We start from the raw sequence: 13,477 nt of genomic DNA, 5'->3' as shown, positions 1-13,477 counted from the left end.
TTTTCCATGATGGTAATTGGTGAATATCTCACTCTTCTTATCTGACCAATGGTTTTCCATCTTATTTTCTCCCCTCCCCTGTAAAGCTAAAGAGCAGAAGTGATAAAGTAGCTTTGGTGGGTACCACAACCTGTAGATCCTTCAGCAGATGTAGGAATCTAGCTGTTGATCCTGCAAAGCTGCATGAATATTTTACACAAGTTTCATTAAGAATATGCATATCTATATAATTATCTATGTGTAAGTATTTGAAGAGATACAGGCCAGATACTAGTACTCAGGGGTACATGAGGGAGGACAACTAGAAACTCCACTAGTTAATAAATAGAGTTATGTTATGTTCATTTCTGTTCATTCAGAAATGAACATAACCACATAAAAATTCAGGGTCTGAATGGGCATAAGGACTTGGAGGAAGATTTTAGGTGAACATTGCCAGCTGTGATGTGAGAGGAGACTGATTTTAACTATGTAAATCCACAAAAAAAAAAGAAGTTCTCACAAAGAAATGAGAATTTCAAAAGTTATACTTTAGTTCATTGAGGAACTAAAGACAGAACTGTTATATGGACTGAATGATGGGGGAGGATTATATGAAATGTGTCATGGAAAGAAGAGATATAAATAATAAATGGAGGTGAGTTATGAATTGAATGCTATAAAATATAAAGGAGACTTATTTTTTCAGATAAGTCCTGATGCTTTATAGAGATAATACAGTTTTGGTTATAATTGATTTTAGGAGTAGAGACATATGTTGTAATAGAAATAATATATAATGATAATATGAAACATGTATATATTAAAATTGGGAGTTTTAAAAGGGAGAGGAGATGGTGAAGTAATGTGTCCTCAAGATCAGAAAAAATGACCAAAGTAGAAGTTTCCATTTTCATAGGCAATGCAGTATGTAAAACAAAAATAGTGCAACTGCTAAATTGGATTGTGGTTACTTCATTTGTGTTTTTCCAAATCTTTTTCAGTCAGGCATAAGTACCAGAATGAATGTTTAATTTCAAGCAGGCTTTATCTGAAGGGATTATTTACAATTAAATGTAATGATATTGAGGAAGGAATCAGTTAAGGGGAAATTTTTAGTGTTTTAAAAAGTTTACAGTGGATAGTTTTGTGTAATAAATATGTAATAAATTTTAATGCCATGTAAAATTCAAGTTAACTGAAACAAACACTCTAGGATTACTAGATAAATCTTTAAGAGTTATCAAATGACAAAAGAAATTTGTGAATTGCAGACCTTGAGAAGAATGCTAAAAAAGACAAAAAGGATATTAAAAATGCAGAAAAAGATTAAATAGAAATCTGAGAAGAATGATGAAAACAGATAAAGGGGATATTAGAAAGGAAAGAGATAATTGAAATAGATATGTGTATTAAGAGATGCTAACCACATTTCTAAAAAGATTTTGAACACTGCAAAATAAAAGATCAGTGAAGGATGAAGTTGAAAATTTCAAGATCAAATAAGAAACAGAGTAAAAGAGAATAGGAAAAGAGATAAACCATTAAATTGACTTTTCTTCCATGAACTGCACAGTATTTATGAGAGAATAAGAAATCATGTCATTTGTTATTAGCTGGGTGTCCAGGATCTTGAAGCCTTTCAAAAAGAATGAAGAAATACCATATTTGGGCAATTTTAAGAAATTTTGAGGGGCAAAATTAAACTTTTATCTGACATTTAAGAAAATCACACGAGACACACACACACACACACATATATATATATACACACACACACATACACACATACACATTGTAATGTTAGCTGTAAAGTAGAATTTTCAAGATGACACCTTACAATTAAATGATATATTTATAACTGCTCTTAAAATAAAAGTCTAAATAGTTATTTTTATCTTAATTTAAATAAAATAATTTAAAAAATAAGGATTAAGAATGTATTAATTATTATGGTCCAGATCCTGAAAAATATTTATTTTTATCCTAAGCTCCTCTAAAATGTCTTCTTGTTATTAGGCAATTTATAAAATGCTTTGGGAATTCATTCAAAGTTTCTATGTTATATCTTTCAAGGTCTGGACTATAAGTACCTATAAAAAAATAGAGAAGAGCTATGAACATCTCAATTGCAGGTCAGAATTCCTGTACAGTACGCAAAGAATGTAAAAAATTGCAGAATGTATTTTCCTGGCCTTGTATATTTAGTTAGGAGTCACCTAAACCTACATGAAACAAAAAGTACCTAAAGGGATAATGGACAAAGAAACAAAACAATAAATATCATTTATGACAGAGGTGGCTCGTAAATCCTGTTTCCTCATTTTAATCGTGATCCTCAGCCTGAAGTCTTATGATGTAAGTTACGTGTCCTTACATTTTCTTCACTCAAGAAAACTACATTAAATGCTTTCTTTCAGAAAATACCTCATAAAAATTATGCTTTCGCCCTCTTCATCTTTTATGCAGCTATTTAGTAGGTGATGTTAATTCACATTTCCTTTTTACCTTCCAATACAATGTCTTAAAATACAGAATTTCCTTTCTGAATTGGTTTATTTTTGTGCTTTTTTCTGAAGATGCCATGTTAGGGATAAAACTAAAAAAAAATTAACTCTTTATTTCATAATCCTGTGGTATCCATTTACCCATGAAGTAGTTAAATGCATGTTCTGATCCCACATCTTGGTGCTATTTATTATATTTTCAATAGTCACCTCAGCCCTGTCCAACACAAAACCCCTCATACCTACAGTCTTTAAAACAAGGACCAGAGATTTTTTTTTTTGATCATCCAGCACATATGCTCTAACCATAAAACTTAGAGATTCATCTAGGTTATTCTTTCTGACTCACAAATTTTAAGTTTCATCTAGTTTCAACACAATGTGTTTAATGTCCCAACTCCTTTGAGATTTTAATTCATAATAGGATACATTCTTTCTAGAGGGTTTGAAAGAGCATTTCCTCAGAGAAAGAATTGAACACCTTGAACATCTTGAATGCATTAGTTCAGCTCTCACTATGTACTTCTGAAGCTGAGAAAAGTAGTAGAATGTATTTTGCTTGGGGCATGATCTGTTAAGCTGAAACCAAACTTAACTGCTTATCTGTTTTAATAAATCCCTAATTAACAGAATCAGATACTGCCTAAGCACAAACAATTTACTTCCCCAAAAGTAGTATGAACAGAAAAAAAAGTTGTCATGTAACTGGAAAATTTTAATATGAAAAATTAAAGTAGATTATTCTGGTTTCATCTGGAATAAAGTTTTTGGGTTTTTTTCTTAGTGTCTGGTACAATGCTGTGTTTTGGATTTAGTAGGAGACTAACGTTGATAACTCACTGGTGTTTTGGCTATTGCTGAGTAGTGCTGACCCTAAATCAAAGGTTTTTCAGTGTCTCATGCTCTCATGCCAATGAGGAGCACAAGAAATTGGGAAGGAGCACAGCTGGGCCAGCTGATCCAAACTGGCCAAAGGGATATTGCATAACACAGAACACCATGCCCAGTGTATAAACTGGGGGAAGCCGGCTGTGAGGAATTGGTCATTACTGAGGGATGGGCCAGGCATCAGTCACTGTATTATTTGTTGCTTGTTTCTTTTGGGTTTTTTTCTGTCTCACTCTTTTTGTTGTCTCAGTAATAATAACAATACAATCCTTAAACTTTTCTCATCTCAATGAATGGGGTTTACCTATTTTGATTATCTTCCCCATCCCGCTCTGGTGGGGGAAAGAGTGAGCAAGCATCTGAGTGGTGTGCAGTTGTTGTCTGGGGTTAAAATGCAACAAAAACAAAACCTTAGACTTTCCACAGTGAGATGTCAAAAAAGAAAAGCCATCTGAGCATTAGCTGTAAAACCTAAACTTCAGCAAGTTCATTTTCTATGAACTCAGCTTTTAGCATAAAATCATATTTGGCAATGGCATGAATCACAAAAAAAAATGTAATAATTGCACTATTTCTCTCAGTTAGAATTTACCCTGTTTCTCCACATAGTTATGTAGCTCTCACTGGGCACACCTGAAAGCTTAAAAAGAAATTTTCTGCTGCTCTCCTGTCCATTTGTGCTCACATTATATTTTTTTGGTCTACATCAATTTCCAATGTCAATGTAAATTTTTTTCTGCAAACACATTAATTGTGTGAAGCAAAATGTGAAATGTTTCAGTGTTAAATGGAATCACATGGATAAAAAAAATCAGATTCAATAGCACAGCACTTACTGTAAAGTAAGATGAAAAATGTGAAGTAACATTATTTACTTAAATACCAGTCTTGAAATTCAATCAAATATATGCTTTAAGAATAAATTTCCACATGATTACCCCTAGACCAAAATTGCCCATAATATACTCCTCCAACTTAATTTATAATATTAATAACAAAAGCATGATAACTGACTTTGAAAATGTAGATGGTTTTGTACTTAAAATACTGCTTTGGGAAGGAAAAAGGAAGCAGGGGATAATAAATATTGTATGCTCAAAAAAATTATGTGAGGATTTGTAGCATTTTGGCACATCAGGCTTAGTATGATTTTTGGATAGAAGATATATTATTACTATAATTTTCTATGTGCTCACATTCCTGGAAAAGATTTTTGGTTTCGTGTATATCTGGTTTTTGATCCAATTTTGAAGTGAGATTGAGAACAGAGTTTGTCTTTCACTTCTTTTTGAACCATAGAGCATGCTGTTTGCAGAAAGCCCGAGATTTAAATTGTTTCATTGTTGGTTTGTTTTTTTTCTCTCATGAGTACAAGATTGCCTTAATGGCATTCCTTCTTTTCCATACCTTGATCAGTTGTAATAGCCAGGCTCTAGCAGACAGCCACCCCTCTGGAATTTGGTGTTGCCAGAAAAAATAAGACTATTCAGGATTTCTTCTCATCTCTTGCAGTAAGTATTTTTATGCACACGTAAAAGGCACACAAAAATTAGAAACATCTTCAGGTCTCTGTAAACACCTGCCTGCCTGTATCACTCTGACTTTGCTCAGACACTCTCAGCTCTATCAAAATCACCCTCCAAATGTGGGGAGTGGGAGAAGTGGTGCAGGGAGGGAGAGAGAGATGCATACACACAAATGAGCTAATTACAAATGCACACCAAAGATAAATTAAACATCAGTATGCTTGCTACTCTCTGTGAGATGCCTGAAGAGTCCTTGCTTTCAAAGACCTCCTTTGAATCATGTGGGTCCACTTACATCATCAGAAGCAAAATAAAATAAAATTCATCTTTTGAGGAAGCCAGTCCTGTGTTAGAACCTGATTTATGCCATAGATGTGTGTCGCTGTTTCCCAATTTTTTTTCAGCATATTCTTTTAAATAGATGCATTTTAAGAAAGATCTTGTTCAGTGAAAATCTTGGCAAAGTTCCCAAGGTTACTACTGAATGGCTTTCAAGTAGTAAAGTAAGGGAACCAGGGCAGAGAACAGGTTCAAGAGTCTCCTTGAACATATTTTATCATATTTTCCAAATGGAAATCCTGCATCTTGACAGAATGCATCCACCCATCTTGTAAATGCGATCCATTTTTCCCCCCAAAAAAAAAAATCTTTCTCTCTTTATGCCAGACTTACGCTACAATAGAATGTAGATCCCTAAATATTATAGAACCATTGCAAATAAAAGGCCTCTGATCTTGAATTGACTTTACTCTGCAAGTTCTGAGGGCTCATCTGAACTCATCTTGGCTAGAAGCATAAGCTCAATTTTTCCTTGTTAATGCCTAGCCTGTCTGAGCTAGACAATGTTGTTTACAGGAACAGTCTGACAAACTGAGGGGTCAAAACCCCCAGAATACAGCAGCTCCTTAACTTGATCTTGAGAAAGCTTGGTGAGCCATTTCCAGACTTTACCTGGGCTATAGTGAGGAGAAAGCAATGTCTGATAACAAAAATAAGCTACCCAGTATCGAGGAAGGATAAATCCCATCATGAGTAGCATTCTCTTTTTTAAAGAATTCAGGATGATAAATCTGATTCTTGAAAAAGATTTATCACTGACATTAGGACCCAAAGTCTGTGTTCAATCATTTTGTCTTGCTGTTGTATCATCTGTAAGATGTACATCTGTAAGATGTACATCTTACAGGTTATGTCTGTATTATTCAGGTAATCTGGACTGCTTAAATATTATCTTAGCTAACTCCTTTATTTGTAATTTGACTACTTTTTTTTTTTTTTTCCAAGATTTTGAAAGCACTGTGATCATTGCCATAATGTCACATTTTTCATATGTACCTAATGGAAAAGTCTGACTTACTTGCCTCATAGCAAAACCTTATTTTTGTTTAAAAAAGACCTGGTGCTCCAAAATAAATCCACTAATGTGTTAGCAAAAATATTAGAGTTGAGAAATAGTGTCAAATGTTAATAATTGTTTAGGATTGAAATAATACTTTCCCCAGCCCCCCTGTTGAGTGCTCTTGTAGCACACAAGAGATCAGCTTAAGCCTTGCCCATTAATGAGCTCTGCAGGTCAAATGTCAGACATTTAAGAATGTTTGCAAAACAATACATGTGTATTTTAACAGTCCAAGTTTGTGTACATACCAAATGTATTCAACTCAAATGTAGCACACAGAATTGTGTTTCTTTGGACATTTTTCAAAGGTTTACAATAGGGCTAGAATGATCTTACACTACACGTGAGAAGAACCTTGAATAGCATCATTTGTAGTGGAAGGGTACTGAAAAGTAAGGTATTCCAGTACCTAAAACACAACCTTTGGCCAAAAATTAATAATATTTGGGGCTGAAGTATAGGTATTTAGGAATAGTTAAAATACTTTGCTCTTCTGTGGTTACATTAAAGACTTGTCTCCTAAAAAAAATCATTATAATGGATTTCAGAGGGTTATAATTTTCTTTCAAATGTAACATAAATAACTGCAAATTTAATTTTCAAATTATAATTTCCAATTTGACAGAGCTTAATTATTTTATGTCAACCCACTTCTAAATTTAACACAATGCGTTTAAAAATTTTAATTTTAATAACAGTTTAAAAAGTTAAATATATTCCTGCTACAAGGCAGAAAAATAATCACACTAAATGATACAAAAAAATTCTTTTGGTGATTATTATGCCCATAATGCAGTTCTTTTGATGTTTTAAAGTTATTCTCTCTTTAATATGAAAAAACCCCCTACATTTATTCTATCAATGTCTCTTTAAAATCAAATAATTTGAACCATGATCATTCTCAATAATCAATAGCAAATAACGATTCTTACTAACAGAGATTGGCATTTATTAGAAAAAAATATAACCATACCAATTTAGAAATGGTGCAGAAACACCACAGCAATTGATGAGTTAAAAAAAAATACTGGATCTAAGAAGTAGTCTAACAACACTGGTGAGACTTACCATAACTAATACTTGAGGAAACCACTCTGCATGTAGAAGGTAGGAGATATTTGTAAGCTGACAGGATTTTTTTACTGAGCCATGAGAATGCTAAAAACAGTGTAACCACCTCACCTGACACCTGACTCCCTAGGTCCAGGCCTACATCTGCATGAACTACTTCTGGAGATTTTTTCTTTGTTATTAAAGCTTTGATAAGTGTTCCTATTTTAGAAGGATGAGAGAACGGTTTGCAGCCTGTGAAAATTAGCAGAAGCAATTGCAAACGATACACATATGTAGATCTGTTTATATGTCTTTCCTTCTCACCAATTTTAACTCATTTTCCTTTTTAAATAAAAGTAGTTATGACAGAAAATTGAATTTCTTTGTCCATAAGTGTTTCCTTCACTCAATATGGTCCTTATTTGATCCCTATCTTAGTCTGCCTTGACCATCCTTTGTTTCTCAGCTGTGGAGGTTAAGATCTGTTCATAGTCATACCACAAAGCAGAGTCAGCAAAGCTGAGTTTCAACAAATCACATCCTTTTAAATCTTAATATATAACTCTTTATTCGTATCAATCTATTGTTATGCACTCCCCTGGTATGTTTTATACCTCCTGCTTGCCTTGTCTGTTTTATTTAAGTCTGTAAGACAGCTTGTAGGAAAGAATCCTTGTCTGATGTAAATCCAGTTAGACTCCAAAGGAGCTACCTCAAATTACATCAACCTCCAGTGTAGCTCATTATATTCCTTTGATATCTACTTTGCCTTATTTATAGCAGGAAAATAAGCTATGATTTACATTGACTATTAAATTTTAGACTGAAACATCTAGCTTTATGTTTTCTATTTTAGCATTTGTCTTTAGCTCCATTCACAGCTGTCAAGGCTTTTATATGCCCTGGTAGCAATTCTTAGAGGAGTGTTCCAGGTAGAGAAAGAGGCAGCTGAAACTATCATACAAGAGATTTCTCACTTCCTCCAGGCATCTAACTTTCACAACACCAGCCTCTATTTTAGCAGACTCAATTATTCTCCATTACTATCTTATAATAGCTCTACTGTACACCTTGTGTTCCTATAGTATGACCTGGTAGGGGTCATGACAATACCTTTTTTCTTCCCTGTCATTTTCATAATCCAGAACATAGAACATATGCTTATGTGATTTATCAGATGCACATGTGGTATTAATGATGAAAGCGTGTTATTTTTTTCTGGTTTTAATCATGATATCTTGCTGCTGTGTAAACCTAATACTTTTACTAGAGGTTCATACTTATATTTCTTTCCTTGTGAGTAGCTCAAAGAACATTTTACTGCATGAAAAAGTGTAAGATAAGTATTTTAGGTGTATTTCAAGTGTTACAAGTTAATAAGGCCATCAATAAAATGTAAAGCATAGCAATTAATTTTACACTCTATACAGACTTTTGAGTGACCGCAGGAAATGGTCACAGTTTTGCCTCAATCAGTCAGAGCAGCAAAAAATCTTAATGTTAGAAATTAAATTCTGCAACAAAAAAGAAGTTGTTCTGCAAAAGTGGAAAGCATATTTGAAATGTTTCATTTTCCACCACCTAATTTTTCTGCCACTGTGTAGCTCATTGGAGATGTATTTATTATTGTTGTAAGTTAAATCAGTTTTTCTAATTTCATTGCTGCACTGCACCTTCATAGATTTTGGACAGTCATATTAAGAGTATAGAAGTAACACAACCTGATTTATGATAAACACCACACACGTACCTCTAGGGATTCATTATAACTTCTAAAAGCATTAAAAGATGTGCAGGGATGCTGTTTGTGGAACAAGACCAATATTCCCCTTCTTAGTCATTGGTAGCAGAATAAAGATCTTAAATCTTTTAAAAGGTGTTCTACTCCTGCCAGATGTGGATGACACACATTTTTTTATGCTCAAGCCTACCTCATCACCATACAGTCAGACTTGATGGTCTTAGAAGTCTTTTCCAACCTAAATGAATCTATGATTCTGTAATCATCACACACAGGGAAAAGACTAGTATGTCAAAATAGAAAAGCAGAAAATAACAACTCAAATAAAGATGGCTAGTGAAGTGTTCATCTGGATTTATTCCTTTGGTAAATCATAACCATAATCAGAATATTTTTAAAAGATATGTTAAATCATTACTAAAATATTGATTTTTTATTTGCTCTAACAAAAAATTAATAAATATGTAAATATTGTTAGTCACTTCTCTATGTTTAATTTCTTAACTCTGTTTTGAGCTTATAAAAAATGACCATTTTGTGTACCCGTTTCTTAGGAAATATTTTCATTTCAAAAAGGTACATAACTTTACTGGTATTTTGACCCTGACTGAAAACAAAGCTTCTTGTTCTATAAAAATATATATTTGGGCAGATTTTTACTTAAAAAGAAAACAAAAGGAAAAAATGGTATAATGCTCTGAGTGATATTGAATGGTGACTACTCAAATTGCTTATAGTTTTTCCAGTTACTCTCTTTTGTGAAAATGACCATACACTGAACTCTCTTTACCTTTGTGATTCAGAGGCAGAAACTTTCACACTCAAGCTACTTCTTCAGAAGTTTCAAGTACAGTGATTGTTTATGAAAAGTGTACTGTGAAAATCAATTTTCCCCTCCAAATATTTCAAAGGAAGCATCTGTCCTTTGTGAACATGTTTTTTGTAAGTCTGCATTGCAAACCAGATGAAGTTCAGTCATATCACAGTTGTCATCTGCAGATACAATTATACAGCTATATTTAATGCCTCAGTGGATAACCCCACATTACAGTTTAATTTTCCACAGAAATCTAAATTTGTTCTTGGACTGTGTATTTTCTATCACATTAGATAATCAGTCAGAGGAGAAATCCAATTTTAACTCAATCAACAATACTTTGAAGATGGTTGCATAAAATAACTTGCACAGGTTTTAGTATGCGATCCAGCATGTGACTACTCTGTTCATTTATTCATTGCTGGAAACATATTCTGGCATGACACTGAAACTCTATGAATGATCCCTGGAGTGGTTTTTTTACTGTTTTGGGACATATTATTCTCCTGGGAGTTTTTATTTGTTTGTTTTGTTGTTTTGTTTGTGTTTGTTTTGGTTATTTGGGTTTTTTTAGCAAACAATATGGCAGATCTTTCTACTGTTTAACCTGGAAATTTCCAGTTCTAACTGAGCCCCAAGACCAAAGTGGCATCCATATTACCATAAAATAGATATGACATTTATTTTGCTACATTGCAAGGAGAAAATAATATAAATGAGTTCAGAATTTTTTAATTGTCTATTTTCTTCTGATGATGAAGGATTGGTTTCTGTATCCCTTCATCCTTATTTTAGTTGCTTTTAAACTGATGGGAATCATTGCACTTCATGAGATTTTCACATACACAGTTTGATGTATGTAATTATACCAACCCCAGCCCATGGTATTCACCTTGCATTTTGTCTTAGTAGTTACTCCTTATTATTAACCCCAGAGACTATGAGTGCTAAATTAATTAAAATAATTAATTAAATTAATTAAAATAATATCTCTTTTTTCCTTGTTTCTGAAAAGTAAAAAATAGTCATAGTGCACTGACACAAAATACTCAAGCAGAGGTGTTTCAGTTAGTTTCATACATATTCTTTGATAATATTCAGTAGCAGAAACTTTAGAAGAAATTGCAATAGGGTGACTGTGTTGTAACATGAGGTAGAGTGATTAGGCTCAGGGAAACCATATGTATAAACCAGGCCAGTGTGGAAATTTAGATGTGAGTTGCTCTTAAGTTTTTTTTTCCCCTTAAGTTCCTGATCCAATAGTTTATATTATTATTTAATATAAATTAAATACTACCATGGATTCCAAAGGGTGTAAACTTACAGCAGTTTTATTTTCTATTGCCTGAAAAGCTGATTTAATAGCAGAGTTTCTAAAGTTCCTTCTTTTCTACCCCATGGCCTTTCTGTGAAAAGAAAACAAGATCTATAATTTCCAGAGCCAGCATCCTCAGCTAGACTTTTCCTCTAAAGCTAGTCATAACCTCTTCAAGGTTACCTGAGACACGTCTCCTACCTAAGTTTGAGTATAGAATTATTGTGGCTGCAGATTTCAGATTTTATTTCTTTATACTAGCCTTTCATGTGGTCAGCAATTTTTCTATACTTTCCAAGAGGAAAACCACAACTTGGTAGCAATAAAATATATATCTCTTGTCATAGAGCCTTTTCCTCCTTTTTACCCTTTAACAAGTCTTTCCTTTTATCATCCTCTCACAAGAAAGTGCAAGTTCGAGGTATTCTTACCCAATTCAAAAGAAGATGAGTGCAGGCTGTATCGTAAAGCAGAGAGACTTCATTATAGAAGAGGCTGATGAAAGCATCAATGGTGATTGTTATTCTCTTCAGCAGGAGTGTGGAGTGCTACTTCCTTTGCTTTCCTATAGATAACAGGTGTGATCCACGTGGTTCTCTCAACACATCATAGCTTAACCATAAAAACTGGAAGAAAGCTAAATACAGATTAATATAGTGCAAGGAAGACAGAAAAATGTTTCTAGGTATGCCTCTCTGGATATGTGAATGTGGAAATGTTGTGGCCCAACCTTGGCTAATGACTAAGCACCAACACATCTGGTGACTAATTCTTCTCCCTCCCACAGTGTGGTGGGCAGACAATAAAAGAGCAAAAGTGAGAAATCTTGTGCATTGAGATAAAGAAAATTTAACAAATGAAAAAAAAATCCTATGTGCAAGCAAAGCAAAATAAAAAAACTTACTGACTATTTCTCATCCACAGGTAGATGTTTAGCCACTTCCTCTAAAGCTGATCTTCATCACAAGCAGCAGTGGCTTGCAAAGACAAACAACATAAGCACCTGTGTTTCTCCCTTACAGCTCCTTTCCTTAAGTTTTTGGGTTTTTTTTCCTGAGACAATACCATATTACCTTGCTTTTATTCAGGTCAGCTGTCCCACTGTACTGCTTTCATTTTCTTGCTTACCCCAGAATCATTTTTAGGGGATGAGGGCAGGGCCAGAGTGAGAAAAAGAGAGGGCCTTAATACTGTGTAAACACTGATCAGCAAGGGGCAAAATGCAGGTGTGTCACCATCACTGTTAGCCACAAATGCAAGCAGAGCACCATCCAGGCTGCTGTGATGAGAGTTAACTGCATCCTGGCCAGACCCAGTAGAAGTAGAGACTCAAGTGTGTCCATTCTGGCAAAGCTGTCTCATGGAGTAAAGGTTAAGAAAATTCCTGTGTATATGCATTGGGCAATGCCTTTTCTGCTAAGGAAGAAGGGCTATTGGTACTCCATGTAAAGATTATTTTCCACTCATTGCCAGATGGTAAATAATGAGAGGGAGTCAACATTTTTTTATCTGAAAATATTTTTAGTTAGAGGTACAGAGAAGTGTGGCATGTGACAGACAATAAATAAAGCCAGCTTCTGCTGTTGTCATCACAGCAGAAGTGAAAGTCTGCCCTTCACAAAAAGGCTCGAGACAGCAAGGAAAACTGGACTAAATTATTTGAAGAAGGAAAAGGGAGAGGTAGATATTAAAAAGGAGTTGAATATCTCTGAATCAACAGAATGCTTCGTAAGCATTGCACTTCATGGAATTTTACTGCTATTAAGTCAAATTGTAGTTTATTTTGCTCAGACAGGAGATTAGGGCTGCATTGAAGGCTTTCTGACAAAAATGTTGGAAGGTCTTCCTGTATATTTTTGCTCAGGTTTCAGTATATGCATAGTGATTCAGATTATATTCTCAATTTGGCATCTACTTGATATCACAGGCATTTCTTTTAGAAAATGAAACATTTAATGGAATTTGTGAAGGTCATCGAGACAGAGCTTAGAGCAGTTGCTTTTCTACATTGATCACCAAGACAGAGCTATGTGAAAGATGACAGTGGAGACAATTGTCATTGCTGAGAATGCAGATTCATGCTTTCTGGACATAGAACTGATTTTGAGCTGAAATAAGATTTCCATTTGCATCAGGAAGAGTCAAATGTTCAGGCATGAAGAATACCACCAATGGTCTTAATTTTCTGAACTGATGGGTAAGGTTCTAGAATACCTTGCAATGCCAGAAACTACTGGTCTTAAGACAGGGGT

The 13,477-nt window shown here is 34.2% G+C and overlaps 1 long non-coding RNA gene across 1 annotated transcript in view; it reads right to left on the bottom strand.

Annotated features, from left to right (window-relative positions):
* Positions 1 to 12,157, bottom strand: part of LOC139588453 (uncharacterized) — a 90,111-nt gene extending 77,954 nt beyond the window's left edge. The window contains exon 1 of the long non-coding RNA XR_011678677.1: positions 11,657 to 12,157. This is a non-coding gene — a long non-coding RNA (uncharacterized lncRNA). The remainder of the gene's footprint in view (positions 1 to 11,656) is intronic.
* Between the last annotated feature and the right edge of the window lie 1,320 nt (positions 12,158 to 13,477).

The sequence above is a fragment of the Agelaius tricolor genome, unplaced genomic scaffold (genome assembly GCF_023055355.1).
Source record: "Agelaius tricolor isolate 1412-34295 unplaced genomic scaffold, bAgeTri1.0.p SCAF_3, whole genome shotgun sequence".
Classification (NCBI taxonomy): Eukaryota; Metazoa; Chordata; class Aves; order Passeriformes; family Icteridae; genus Agelaius; species Agelaius tricolor.
This window is presented reverse-complemented; position numbering and strand designations above follow the sequence as displayed.